The sequence below is a fragment of the Catharus ustulatus genome, chromosome 1, assembly GCF_009819885.2.
Source record: "Catharus ustulatus isolate bCatUst1 chromosome 1, bCatUst1.pri.v2, whole genome shotgun sequence".
NCBI classification, from domain to species: Eukaryota; Metazoa; Chordata; class Aves; order Passeriformes; family Turdidae; genus Catharus; species Catharus ustulatus.
In genome coordinates, this window is record NC_046221.1 from 65,587,246 (window position 1) to 65,602,111 (window position 14,866).

At 41.4% G+C, this 14,866-nt stretch overlaps 1 protein-coding gene across 5 annotated transcripts in view; it reads right to left on the reverse strand.

Annotated features, from left to right (window-relative positions):
• RNF144B (ring finger protein 144B) overlaps window positions 1-14,866 on the reverse strand; it is an 84,209-nt gene that overhangs the window by 33,349 nt on the left and 35,994 nt on the right. Inside the window, exon 1 of one of the 5 annotated variants that reach the window (XM_033071616.1) lies at window positions 13,804-13,898. The exons of 2 other annotated variants lie outside the window; for them this stretch is intronic. The gene's annotated coding sequence lies outside the window, so the exon portion shown is untranslated. Of the gene's footprint in view, window positions 1-13,126; window positions 13,445-13,803; window positions 13,899-14,866 lie in introns of those variants that run through there. 2 more of the 5 variants (XM_033071626.2, XM_033071591.1) reach the window with 2 other exon arrangements.

A 14,866-nucleotide genomic window follows, 5' to 3' on the forward strand; every position in this document is an offset into this window, starting at 1 on the left:
GTTGTGCAGGGGAAGAGGGAGTCACCAAAGAATGAGCTGGGAACAAGAAGTAAAAGACCATTCTATATTTGGTTATATGAACGAAAGTGATTGTCAATAAAAGAAAATGTTAAGTTTCTGAAAAACAATAGGCACTCATAAGTACAACACATTGTTAAGCAGAAAATTTCATGCTTACAAACGCAAATGACCTGTTGAGGAAAGCATCCCTAATAAAGCAAGAAATGTGTCACTGAAACTGTAGTGCAGCACCTCAACTCCACAAAAAAACTCCACTGAACAGCAGCACAGGATCCATGAGACATTATGGAATATGGATAAATGCTTCTTAAGGGCATTCTAATCCAGAGAAATATACTGAAATATACAGGGTGAGTCATGGTAACAAAGGGTCAAACTGGCCCCAAGATGCGTAAACACACAGGAATTCTGAAGATCCACTTTTTTGTCTACTTCTATCAGCCCATGTACACGCACACACACACACGGATCACACTCCTTTCACACGGCACAGGATTTCCAGGAAATTGGACATCTTTCCTCATATTGTACGCTGCTCATCTCATAAGAAGACTCATACTTCCCTGGCTGTGACCCTGGTGCTGACGCCACAGGATAAGGCAGGAGCAGAAAGTCTGAACCAATGTGAGCGAGTTACAGAGGGTCAGCCCTAGTGAGGTGTGAACTGCACGGTCACCAGGACCACGGCTTGCCAAGCACTCAGACCTGTCAACGTTTCCATTTCACTCATCTCCTGTGGACACTTTCGCTTTGTCTCTGGGAGGTGACAAACCTTTGTGCTTTCCTGTAACCCTGAAACATCTCAGCACAGCCCATAAGCAAGAAAACATCAGAGCGTGCTCAAAGCAGAAAGGGCTGAGAAGGGTAAGTACAAGCAGAAATACTAACACCAAAGCACGGAGATTTTGTATTAAATATTAAAAACAGAAGTAAAGCACTGGAGGAAGGAATGCAGAACTTGTCTGCCTTCAGGGCCTCCTGACACCACAGTGTCTGATGTCTAACCTTGAAAATGACTTCATAAAAACAAGTATCTGCAATGCCTGCTTCTAGCCAGGTACTCATTGCAAATCCTGGCATTAGTATCCCAAAAATGAAACTACAAACTCCCTGCGATGGGGTCAGAGAGCAGCTGGGTGGGTGTCTGAGAGACAGCCAAGGTCAAGCCACCCCAGCTCCACAGAGGTATCAAAAATCAATGCAACCTACTGCTGAAACTTTCCCTGTAAGCAGGAATTTTAAGGTAACATCTTGTTAGAGTCACACAAAGGCTCACTTGAGTCTGCCCAGCTGCCTCAAACCATGACTACTACCAAAGAACAGAAGTTACTCTGTGTATGCCATAGAGAAAACAAGCCAGGCAGTCTCCTGCAACATCAGGACATTGTTGGCATGCCTGCAACCAACTCACTGTATTTAGTAAAAAAAGTGTCTGAATGTGATTTTTACCACTTAGAAACATCACATAAAATCATTAAAGTCTCCTGCACTGAAGCTGGAGGAGAATTAATGGAGTACGTTCAGCACCACAAGTTCTGCTTTCATTTTTTCACATGCTGCATCCAATTGCAAAAACAGAGCTCTTGGAGAAGCTACTTCAAGTTTTGTGTTTAAAAACAATTCTGCTTAAGTTAGCCAAGCTGTATGCTTTTACCTGCAATTAGAGTTTAACGGAAGCCAAGAAATGCACAAGTATGAGACACACTGCTCTGGGAAACATTAATGGAACAAAAAGGGTTTTCCCCTTTGGGCTGGCAGGTCCATCCTGTGGGCAGAGAGAGACCTGAGAGGCCCCTCTGCCCCAGTATATCTATAAACCAACACTCAGGCATGTGGACTTGCATAAACATGGTGAGATTGAAAAGAGGTATAAGGATACATATAAGGATACCCAACACAGCACTTCCCCCTTTTACAAAAAAACCCAAAAAACTTAGCATCAAAACAAACTCACAGCATGTGTGCTATACTCCTATTTAGTGTACCAGGTATTTACTAAACTCTCTTGGAGGAACATTTGCAAGCACTGCAAGTTCTTTCTCATGCCTTAGAGATTTTTCAAGTACTCCACCCATTATGAAATTACTTCAGTGCCATACAAAAACCTGGTTTGACATTGTTCACTCGGGATTCGGTTGTTTCCTGTAACTAAGGTTCCCTCATTAAAATATATAAAAAAAAGAAAACTACCTGAAAAACATGAGTGTTGAAAACCAATGCTAAAAATCAGGCCCTTGGGGAAAAAGAGCAATTACCGAAAGATTTAAAAAATAGAGCGGTATTAAGATAATGGGGTCAAATTACAAGATATAAACTGAGCTATGAAATTACGACTTGTGAAGACAGCTGTCAGAAGCCCACATTTCTATCAATTTCCGTGAAACGCCATCATTAGCAGTTTTGGTTACAAGTCCTCAGCTGTCCCAACTCTCTCAAGATAAAGTCATTCAAAATTCATTACAAAGACAGCTTTTATAAACTCAGCATTTCTGCTCAGAGAATTAGACCAAGTCAAGTGCACTAGAGCTTCTGTGGTCTTATAGACAGACCACTAACCCACGGTGCATTAATTTCTCCTTATGATATGCACTGCCTACACAGAGCTACTTATCCAGCCCATACAGCATTACTTATCAGGCAGTGATCCAGTAAAACGTATGATTAAAGCCCCAATTTAAAAAAGCCTTCATCTTCAAGAATGACATTTAATCATATGTTTAAGTGCTCCTGTGTATCAAAGCCTGAACGTTCTGCTTTATTGCGATGAGGTTATTAAGAAGTTAAACAAGTACTTAGATTTTCTGAAATCATGGTCTCAAAAAAAAAGCAACCAGATCCACAAATAGAAGGTTTCATTTTAAATACATTTTTAATATATTCAGAATTACTGTATTACTTCTGAGCTTTAAAACAGCAAGCACTTGATTACATGCATGTATGAGGAGTACTCATTTCTGGATTACCATAATATGCTACCAAGCTGAAGCATTAGAGAGAATAAAAGCATTTCAATATCTGTTCTCTTTGAGCAAGGTTTATGAAAAGTCAGATGTATAATATTCCATGACAGCTTTCTACACGGTAAAATTTTTATTGTCAGAAAACTTGTTTAAAGCACAAGCAGCCTAGGTAAATGTGCTGGTACATGAGAACACACCAAAGGCAATTTCTCTCACTTGTTTTCATTGGAATGCCTGGGGAAAAAAAAACCAAAACCTTGAGCTGCTGTTCAAGAAGCAGTAGCTATATAGAGTATTTTCCTATCATGCTAGCAACCAAAAAATAAATATATCAAATACTTTTAAAGGAATGTAGTGAGTCGAAAGCCTCTTGCACATTAAAAAAGAAAAATGTTAAGGGACTGACTATACTAATTGAGAATATGATCCAGATTTCTGCCAGGAATTTTTATACCAGCACTCTGGGATATTTAAAATACACATTGAACACTTTCCCAAACATCACATGCACTCAATCATTCCAAAACATTCTAACAAACCAAAACACTGCTAGGACGCATGTATATCAGTCTCCACAAGGCTTTGAGAGTTGTTGGATAACTTGTCTACTGCACTTTAAATACTGTGAGGTACAAATAACTTTTAAAATTTGGAACACCAGTTCTCCACAGGAGCTTCTTGTGACTCTATGTCAATATGCCCTCAGTGAGATGGGTTTTATTGCAAAAAGACCATTGATATTATCAGAATATAGCAGAATTTTTTTTTTCTGAAACAGATGTGACTCTGCAATTGTGGGAGTTATTTACAGATTTCCTTGCAATTCTGCTTGAGAACAGGCAAGAGGGAAAGAAGTGGGGTTTTCCCCTTCCACTCTTAAAAGTCAAGAGAATCCAAGAACAGGAAATCTATGAGCTAATGGTGAAATAAATGCTGCTACTCAGTTGAAGTGAGCTATGAAAAGCACTTTTGGATCACTTAAAGATAAAAAAATGTCAACCAAAAGAGAAATAACTCAGCTGGTTACTAAACTGAAAGTCAAAACATGGTATTTTCCAAAACTGACAAGAGCCACACAATGGCAATACTCATTGAATCCTCAAGGTTGGGAGCAATCCATTCTGCACGGGATGAGGTCAGACCATACTGCAGAAGCCACCACTTTCACTCAGTTCTGTGCTTGAAGCTAGGACATATCAAAGTTCAGGACACAGCTCTATCAACACTGGCAGGCTGGAAAGCCGCAGCTTCCTGCACCAGATCTACTGGATGTGAGTCCTGGCCAGGCCTGGGGGTTTCAGTCTCAGGGTGACCCAGATGTACCAGGCTTACCGTGCCTGAGCAGTGGGATGGTGCTGGCCCCAGGCACAGGCTTATTTATGGTGACAGGTTTGGTCCTGCAGAAGGTCAACAGCAGGATTCTCCTAAGGTTTTACGTTCATCCTGGTCACAGAGCTCAGCGAAGCTGATCAGCACAAAATGCAGTCAAACGAAGTGCAGTCAGACAAGAGAACTAGAGTGTTTTGGCATCAAACATTTCCAAATATTTCCAAAACATATTCAAACAACAAAATTATACCAAGTGGAATTCCAAGTACTGGTTATCAGGTCTGAGATTAAAATCTAAAGCTTTTCTAAATAACATCCTCTGTTCTTAATGACACTATGCAACATACGTTAATGGTAAGCTGCTAGGAATTTCCACCCAAACTAGTTCGGTGCACTTTACTTTTAACATGCTGTTGACAAGAGGTAATATACCACTATTAAATAAAAACACATTCTTCAAAATGACAAATGATAGATCTTTTTTTCAGACCACATGAAGGCTTTTGGTAACTGTGGCATTTACTAAGTAAAAGGAATCGAGCTTTTTGGAGGTCAAACGTGTTGATAACTTGGCTAGCTGTCCCTGCTGAAACAGGAATAGGAAGTCAGATGTAACAATTTGCCTTTGACACAGAAAAAATGTTTATTTTTGTTGACTGGATAACAAAACCTTGGGATGTGCTAAATCTCTGAGCTGGAATGTTGACAGTTTACATAGGGTGTGTTCAGAAGACATTTGCAACATTGGCCTGTTCTAAAACAAGGACTTTTAGGAAATATTTGTAAACATACACTGTTAAAGTGAAAGCAGTGGAAAACAGAGGGATCAGCTTCATGTGATTGCAGTTTGCAGTCTTCGTCTAACAAGAAACTAAATGGGCTCTTGGGGTCCCCTGGCTGGAGACTGCCAAAGCTGGGTCTGGAGCAAGCAGTGTCCTGACTGCAAGGCAAGCAGATTAGGGCAAATAGAGATGCGACACAAAGCCAGGCCTCCAAAGGGCCAGCAAGAAACTTCTTGATGTCAAGAGAAGCATGCAGAGTTTGCCAGAAGCCAAGAAACAACTCAAACTGACAGGAACAAGGAAACTGATCCTGCACTGAATTCTGCAAAATGTACTGAAAGCCATCTATTGGAAAAAAAAATTAACGTGTGTTTATTTTTAGAAGAGGTGATCTGAGAAATTTTCTTTCAGGGCTTGCAATAAGATGATACCTTTAATGTCTCTGTCATTTTGTTTTGTCAAGCCACAGAAAGTGCAAACCTGAAAGAATATGGTCCTACAGACTTTTGTCACGGCAAGCACTGAAAAGCACTTTTAACAATTTTAGATTTACGTCAACAGAAATAATAGAGTAAGTTGATTTTTGTTCTATAACAATTTTTGCATGACTGCTCAGTGAATAAACATAACACATACAATATTTTAATCTGCCCCTATGTAATCTTACAGTCAAATACAGTGCTCATTACTATACAGTAAATATGCTATTCGAGGTAACCAAAATTAAAACAATTAAAACATCGAAAACTGCCCTTGATCCAAATGTATCTCAATGACTTAGAAAGCTTACTCAGTGGAAACTTTTAAGCTTAGCTACAAGGACAGTCAGTGAATCAAAGACAGGGAGACATATCTGAGGATTAGACCTTGGGGAAGTCACTATCTCTAACACAAGCTTTACCATTAAGAAAACAACATGAACAACTACTGACTTGCTGAAATTTGGCAAGAAACAATAATAGAGGTTTGGACCCGGACATAAGGCTGTTTTGAAACTAAACACATTTACTGAAGTACCTATTACTGCTTTTCATGACTGGTAATTAAACTAGTCAGAATGTATCCCTAAACCACTCCTCTGCCAGCTCCTCAATGAGTCCTTCCAAAGGCAACTGGAGATGAGGAAAGGACAAGTTCCAGCTCTGGCCAGATCTGCAGAGGCAAAAAGGAGAAGTAAATGCCAGTAACAATCCCCTGACTGAGCATCTCTCTGCTTGTATTCACATTTCATCTCCCTCTTTCCAAGGTAAGAGCCAGGCACGCTGGGAGAGAGATCCTGGGAGGAATTCTGCTGCAGGTAATCCCTTCCATATTGCCTACTGCTCCAGTGGGGAGGAGCCCCACACGCCCAGGTTTGAATTTGGGGCACCTCTAACCTCTGATAGGCCTCACGTACATGCTACTGAACAGATGTTGCAAACTATTCTGGAATAGCAAAAATACCTTCAACTACTATTAGTCTTACACTCTCGAGCAACTTTAACAGCCACGCATTTTTAACTCAACTGTATATTCCCATTTTCATAAATAAACATTTTAAACACACATTATCTATTCTGCTCTGCATTTTATTAACAGTGTAAGACAAATATGACATTTTCTTAAACCTGAGTAAAAAAGCTGTTTGACTGATGACACTGTCTACCACACAACACAACCTTGTCTCCTTGCTGCCTTGCCCCCTCCCACCCTATTTTCCACATCCCCCTTCTGTCACTGTGGCTTCAGGCTGTACTGTGCCAAGCACAGGGAACAGAGTTTCTCAGGGGCTAGATGCAACTACTTAGAAATCCAGATGTTAGTATAAGACATGCAATAAACCAGAAGTGTCCATGAAACGCAGTTCGAGGTTTGCGTTCATCACTCCCTCACTTCAATTTCAAATTTCAACATTCATTACAGAAATAATTACAAGGGAGAACAGCAACCTGTAAACATATGAGAATTCAGCCTCAAGTGCCTCAGCACCTGGTAACAACTGGCTAGTCTCTACACGATCCATGCAAAGTCCTGCCAATGGGAGTGTTTCCAAAGAAGTATTTTTCAATGGACCTGTGCATTATATGTGCAAAGATAAGCAACTGGGAGCTTATTTTTGAAAGAAGCTGCCCCACCTCCCAAACTCTCAGAAAAATGAGTAAGTAGAACTGAAAAGAACTCAATAGACTTGATATATTATAGGATCACAGTCCTACAGAAACCTTTCTAGAAATTTTCTGCTAGCTGGTCTTTTAATTATGACCATGACAACTGATGCCCATAAGCAAAATAGGCATTTTGTCCACATTGCTGCAGAACTTGGAGAAGACAAGTGTATGTTTCCTTAATTTGTTGGTCCATCCTCCCAAAATGGGATAAGCAAAATTAACAACGGGGTTGAAATTGCTCAAGCCATGCACACTGCTTGGGTATTTGCAACAAAAACACTGACCAATCCAAAAAATACATTCCTCGCAGTAATATTGTCTAAATTATGTACACGTATATGGCTTCTACTTCACTCCTGGCAAAGGGCATGACTGCCTTTCCCACAGATTTTCTGTGGAAACTGTGATGAAGAATCCCCACCACTGAAACCATGAGTGCAACTGTGGAGAGGTCAAGAGGGTGCAAGATTGCATCTTCTCTATTGTGAAAAATTTCAGCAAGCAAGTTATTGCTGGCCCTGTGGATGTTATCATAGCCCTAAAATGGGCAAATCCCATGGGGAAGAGTTCCAGTACCAGTGGTTGGCAGAGTGCCTGCTGCTGTGAAAAATGTTCCAGTGAGTGCAGTGGTAAACAGCCCACAGGATCAGCTTGATTTCCCCAATGACTACAGCTTCATAACCTTTTTGAAGGGGGATGGGGGGGAGGAAAACTGGCTTGCTTTCCTTCATCATCTCCCCACCTCCATCTGAATGCTTGCTTCAAAAATTAATCACAGGAAGAACACATGAACTCTCCCGTCTACTGTTTAGACATAACCAGTGCCAGCCTGCGTGTCACTGCTTCTACTTAATTCTGGAATTTTCTTTGCATGCAAAGGATTAGCCTGGATGCTAGTTGTCAGGAAATGTGTTTTTCCTTCTATGTACATAGGGATTTAGAGCGTGCAATTCTGAATTATTTGCAGCTACATGTACACATGTGCAAAGAAATCTCCCCCCACACCACAGCAACATGCAGTCCATAAGAGTACATAAGCAGAGGTACCCTGAAAAGAATCTTTCCAGTCCCTGAACACAGATACAGTTCTTCTGTTTCAGTGATTTTTCATTTCTGCAAATATATACAACACATATATGTTTTCAAATCTGCTAGTTTTGTTCCTGCCTATCTGAAAATTCAACAGTTTGTACAACCAAACATGAGTATCATCAAAGCCTCTGTCAGATACCCAGACACAGTCCACTCCTTGAGTAATGACTCACGTCTTACACTTTCCATCCTCTCCTCATTTTTAAAACAAAGCAAAAGGCAGAAAAGCTTGCAACAGACACAAATACTGACAGTCTCAATTAAAGGGCAGAAGCATGAGCATGGTAGTAAAATGGTAATTTTTCCTTCTTATAAAAAGTGATTCTGTATTCTGACTCCTAATCAGTATCTGGACAAACTAGAGAAGTGGGTGCTTAAGAACCAAATGGTTCAACAAGTCCAAGTGCAAGGTGCTGCACCTGGCTCAGGGCAATTCCAGACATGGGAACAGAATGTGAGAACTCACTGAGAGCTGCTCTGACAAAAAGGACTTGGGGGTTCTTGAGGATCAAAACTTGGACATGAGTCAACAGCATCAGTTCTTGCTGTCTAAAATGCCAACCACACCTTGGGCTGCATGAAAAACAGCGTGGATGTGAGATCAAGGGAGGGGATTCTGCCCCTCTACTCTGCTGAGGCCCCATCGGGAATTCTGAATCCAGCCCTGGGGTCCTCAGCACAGCAAACACATGGCCCTGTGAGAGCACAACTAGAAAAGGGCCACAAAGATGATCAGCAGGCTGGAACAACTCTCCTTCAAAGACAGGCTGAGAGAGCTGGGATTGTTCCGCCTGGAGAGGGGAAGGCTCCAGGAACACAGGTGTGGCATTCCAGTACCTAAAGGGGGTTTATAAAAAAAAGGAAAAGTAATTTTTGCGCAGACAGATAGTGATAGAAAAAGCAGAATGGTTTTAAACTAGAAGAGGGGAGATTTACATTAGATGCTAGGAATAAATTCTTTCCTCAGAGGGGTTGTGAGACACTGGAACAGACTGCCTAGAGAAGCTGTGGATGTCTCATTCTTGGAAGGCCAGTTTGGATAGGACTGTGAACAACCTGGTCTAGTGGAAGGTGCCCCTGCTCATGGCAGGTAGGCTGGAACTAGATGGTCTGCTTTCAAGGTCCCTTCCAACCCAAGCCATTCCATGATTCTATGCTCGCCTGTGTCTCCTTGCAACAAAAATATTGTATACCAAGTACCCATGATGGCTGTGTCTACAACAAGCTCAGGAAATACACAGGAAGAAACTCCATGCAGGGAATTTGTCCTAGTGTGCATGAACCCAAAAGTCAGATTCACGTGTCCCAAATCATTGTGCCGGGTGCTGGCTGGCTCTGGGACTCCAGAGATATTGACTCACTCAGAAGGAGCAAGGATGCTTGTAGGTCCCATAGCTAAGATAGCCCAAACTCCACCAAAGCTGGAACTGTACTTGCAGGAATCAAGGACACTCAAAGCAGAAGGTAAACTGGTGACCCTTCTAACTACAAACTATAGGTTTTCTCTTGAGGCCTGAGCAGATTGCCCCAGAAATATAGGAAAAACTCATGACATTTTTTCATTATTATAATAGAATAAAAGAAACCAGGAATGAGAAACACATATGTGATTGTGCACAAGTACCAATACATACAAAGAGATCTAGGAAACTCCAAAAACAGTGTTCTTTCACACAGCTATACTTTTTATTTGAAAGTGTGTTTGCAATGTAGTTAACCTAGTTATGCTCTCAAGCCTAGAAATTTCTACTTGGCATCTCTGTTCCTCCTGGAAGACTAGGAGTTGGAAAAGTCCTACTTAAGCAGGAAGGGAAGGAAAAGGACCTTTGTAATCTGAGATACCTTTTTTTTAGTGTTTTAGTATCTCCTAGCAGTGACCTACTTTATGGATGTAAAGCCCACTCAGTTACCACTGAGCCGGAACCATTTAGAAGAGACACAGAACGATTACTGAACACTATTTTCTTACTGATCAGCACAAAGTTATTTGGCACAAGCATCTCTGTAAATGTTTGTCCAAGACTAGGTAAATTTGCAGTGCACGATGGCCCTCAGACCCGTGCTTCTGTCAAGTGAGAAGGCTCATAGTCTAGCACTGGAGCTCAGCTATGCTTCAGCAGAAATACAGAATGCTAGAGGCTGAGCTTAATATCATTGCTCTCTTTCCCTTTGGATCTGCTTTGTTGTTTTTTTCAATGTTTCCCTTTGCATACCAAAAGAAGATTAGTTTGCAAATGGAATGAATGTAAAGAGCAAAGAAGACAAATTAGTGAAGTGCATTATACTGGGCTCTGCTCTGGCATGGCGAAACCAGAGGAAGAAAAGGGAACTGTACCCAGCTCTGGGCAAGTACCAGGGGAAAAGCACAGCTCCAAAATCACTTTCAGCCCCGTGAAGCTGAAGGTAATGTCTGCTTTAGCATATGCAAGGAGAACTGATGGACTCAGCTCACAGCAACACTGGCAGCTTGCCACAGTATTCTGTTCACGTGTGCCTGAGATATCCATGGGCCCAGAGCTGTAATTATGGTCTCAGATATCACAGTACTACTAGCCCAGGAGATATTTATGGATCTGACACGTACAACCTATAGGCACTGTGAAGTTTCAGGCACATTCAAGAAAACTCTCCACTCCAGAAGAGGGACAGCAAGTCTGTAGCAGCTCTTTTGAGCTACATCAAAGCAACACACTCCACTGGGTCTCACCACTGAAAGTCACTGAAAGGTCTGAACAGGGTGAACTGCAGGCACAGGGCTAAGGCTCACACCAGATATTATCAGAGATATACTAATGAGCTGTGAACCAGGTTAAGCATTAGCACTGCTTGTTTCCCTCTGGAGTGGCTTGCTGCTCTCACAGTTGCATTTTAAACTCACAACAATAATATGGACAAGGACATACTTTCCTCCACTAAAGGGGAAAGGCCAGACAACCACTTCCACACTGTTTATTTCTACAAAGCTTATGAAGAATTTAGAGAATAGAGTGCAATCCAAGAACCTAGCTAGAGAGAAAAAAACTCCATACTGTTTGCTATTTATATTGCTAACTTTTGCCCCAAAGCATACTATCACACAAACAGAGTCACCAAAATCTGCAGGAAAGAAGCCCACAACCACCAGCAAGGCACATGCAGAATATACCTCAGCATGGGGAACAGACACTACTACAGGTTGCCAAATGCCAGGACCACATGAAGCCTAGGGAGTTTCCGGTGTCTTTGTGTGAGCAGACAGGATTTTGTGTGAAATACCCCTATCAGACAGTAATATGCATGGGAGAAAAGGAGTCTGATTCTCATCATACTGGCTGGGCTCTGGAGTAGCTCTGGCTTATTTTGAAAGAATAACTCCACTTTACTACAGCTTTAGACGATCTGCAAACTCACACTTCTCAATCCATAATCTAAAGCATTACTTCCAGCAGCATAGCTGCAGCCATGCCCTTATCCATGTGCAGTACTTTCTCCAAAATAGCTTACATTCATTGATGGAAGGGTTTCAGTCATTTTCGTGTTAAAGCAACAACCCAGACACCCACTCACTCACATTCATGCACAGACAAGTTCTATACAGGACAAGAATCAGGACAATATATTTGTTCTGAAAAAAAGTACTTAAGGACAGGATTTTGAAACTTCTGTTTCTGTAAACACTGGAATCCCAAACCCTGTGCCTGCCCTTAACTGAGACCACTTGCCCTTCAGGCTGAGGGCAGCCAAATGTATCAGATTGCTCTGCCTGCTCACAGGCAGCTGGAAAGCTGCATGGGGGTATTTCAGTGACAGCCTGTACCTCTGCTAAAATTTACTTCTTTAAAGCATTCAGTGTCTTTTGACCAAGGGGATTCGAAGTCACTCTGCAATGCTTTCTTCACTACAGTAATTCTAAATATTTTACAACTTACAGTGCTCTCTGAAGGAAGATATTTGATATCGCTCTATGCAGTTAGGAAGCAGAGTGCTTTTGCATTACAGAAAATACAGAGCTTTAAAATAAACTAGACTGAAACATCTTCATTACTAAAGCTGCTTTGCACTGAGAAAGCCTTATGATGAGAAAGCAGTGCAAACATTCCAGCAAATGCAGTTGTCTATTCTTAGTGTCAAAAATATTTTAAATGCAAACTAGAGAACAAAAGTATGGTATATTTTGCATGTGCTTACATAAATGACATAACCCTAAACCCTGAGCAGATTAGAAGTGTACACTAACACGGATTAGAAGTTAACACTTACAATACAGATGAATGCATTTTTTTTTTCCTTCCTGATACCAGCTGCACGAGACTGGCAGAAGAAATGCCTTTAAAGCAGGAGGAAGTATCAGCATTTTAAACTCAGCCTTCCTCCAGCTTAGTCAGGTATTTTTGCAACATGAAAGAAGTTCTATTTAAACTAAAACATACTGACAAGTATTCCATTTTAGCAATTGCCTGCCACACAGATATCTCCTAATACTGCAGCATTTTTTGAACACTTCACACAGATATTTCTCCGAAAGTTACACTGACAAAAGTCATTTCACCCTTTGGGAAGTATGTGATGTCTATTTATTTTCAGTCTTTAACAGGAGACCAAGGTTCCCTTTCTGCCTCAGCTCTAGGCACCACATAGTGTGATTTTAACCAAATCACAAATAACATTATTTTAGCTATTCCATCATTCTAGTCCTTATCTCAAAAAAAAAAAAAAAAAAAAAAAAAAAAAAAGGAAAAAGGAAGAAACAAATGCTGGCTTTCTGTTCTTTTAGGGTATCCTTATGAAAAAACAGACAAGCTGTATTCCAGCATACCTCGAAAGGAGGGTGGCTCTCGCTGCCAGCTGCGCGACTCCTCAGCGGCGGCGCTCGGAGCGGGGCATTCCCAGGGAAGCAGGATGTCACGGACCCGCGAGCTCGCAGCAATGCGCGGAGCCGATCGCTCTCGCACGCCCCGGCTCTGCCCTGGCTGGGTGACAGCCGGACACTCTTAAGGGCTGCCGCAGGACCCGTGTGCCAGCCCCCGTGCCGCCCCGACACACCATCCCCTGCCTGCTGCCATCGCACCCCGACCGCGCCACCGCCCGCATGCAGCGGCGGTGGGAAAGCTGCATTTATTTATACAGGAAGCTCGAGCGCAGCACTTCCTACTTCCCATCCCAGACCCGATCCAGCCGCAGGTGATTCCTTAAGCCCTGCCAGCTCCCAGCCAGTGCACACACCCCGGCGTTCTGATTTGGGTCTCTGTGCAGCTCTGAACCACAGCTCCCGTGCCAGCCCTGGCCAGGGAAAACTAAACCGCAGCAAAGCATTAGATGTGACACTCATCAAAGCCCTCCCGAATTAACCTGTTTGGGGAGAGCTGTTTGCATAGCAGCTCATGTCTGTCTGAAACCTTGCTGGCTTCTGCTTATGAAAAATGTCATCTAAAAAGTGATTTCTTCACGTTGGAGGGAAAGGAAACAACAAAAAAAAAATCAAAAGTAAAGTACCTGTTTAATCTCAGATCTGAGTGTTTAATGATGACGGGCTCATCTTATTCTGTCAATACAAAAATTTTGCTCTTTAAGCTGTCCAGGTGTGCAAGAGAGGTTGGGAATCCTGCAGTTCTGTATTCCAGAGCTAAGGGTGTGATTCACAGCAGGCAAGTAGCAGGAGAATATCTAATTGTGCCACATGATACCAAACCCACAAGAACTTTTCCTGCTGTAGGAAATGCACCACACCCACAGATAAGGAATATAGATTTACCAAGAGTGCAGAGGGTGCAGAAAAACAGACGGAAGTATAAATGTTAATCTACAATTTTCTTATGATGAAATAAATTTTCTTTTTACTTCATGCATTCAATGCTGGCGTTCTGCCTTCAGTACTTTCCTGTGAAAAATTATATTATAAGCATTCCTTCCAGGGTGTATAAAAGCTCACAGCTGAGCTTTTAGTTATTTTCAGAAAATTGTACTGCATCAGATTAATTTAAGGAAAGAAACAAAAAAAAAGCTTGTGCAACTTTAATTCAGCCTCCTTGCTGAATTAGTCCTTTATATTACAGATTTGCTTGAATTACCATCATATAACTCTTTTCCTCTTAGAATAAGTACAAACTTAGAATTTATCTAATTAACACTGGTTGTTATATGTAATTTTACATATCGTTATATACTATATATATACAATTTATATGTTTATATATACATTTTTCATATATTTATGTATTATTTATATATATTTAGGGAGGGAGAGAATAATACCCAGAAAAAATATAGCTGTTCCAACATGTGGAATCTTGTTGATCCCTATGGTGCTCATCAACAGGGGTACAACAAGATTAGGCAAACTAGAGCCACGTCACATATACTGCCACTTGAGCTAGCAGAGCATTTCCCAGCAGAAGCAGACATACATATTACCAGCAGTGGCCAATCTAGACAGGACTCAAGAAACATTGAGGGCTCAGAGCTATTTTTTTAGGCTCTAGAACAGTACTGAAAATGTGGAATTCTTTGGAAAACTTTACAAGTAGAAAACGATTCTCCTTCTGGGGTTAGATTTTTA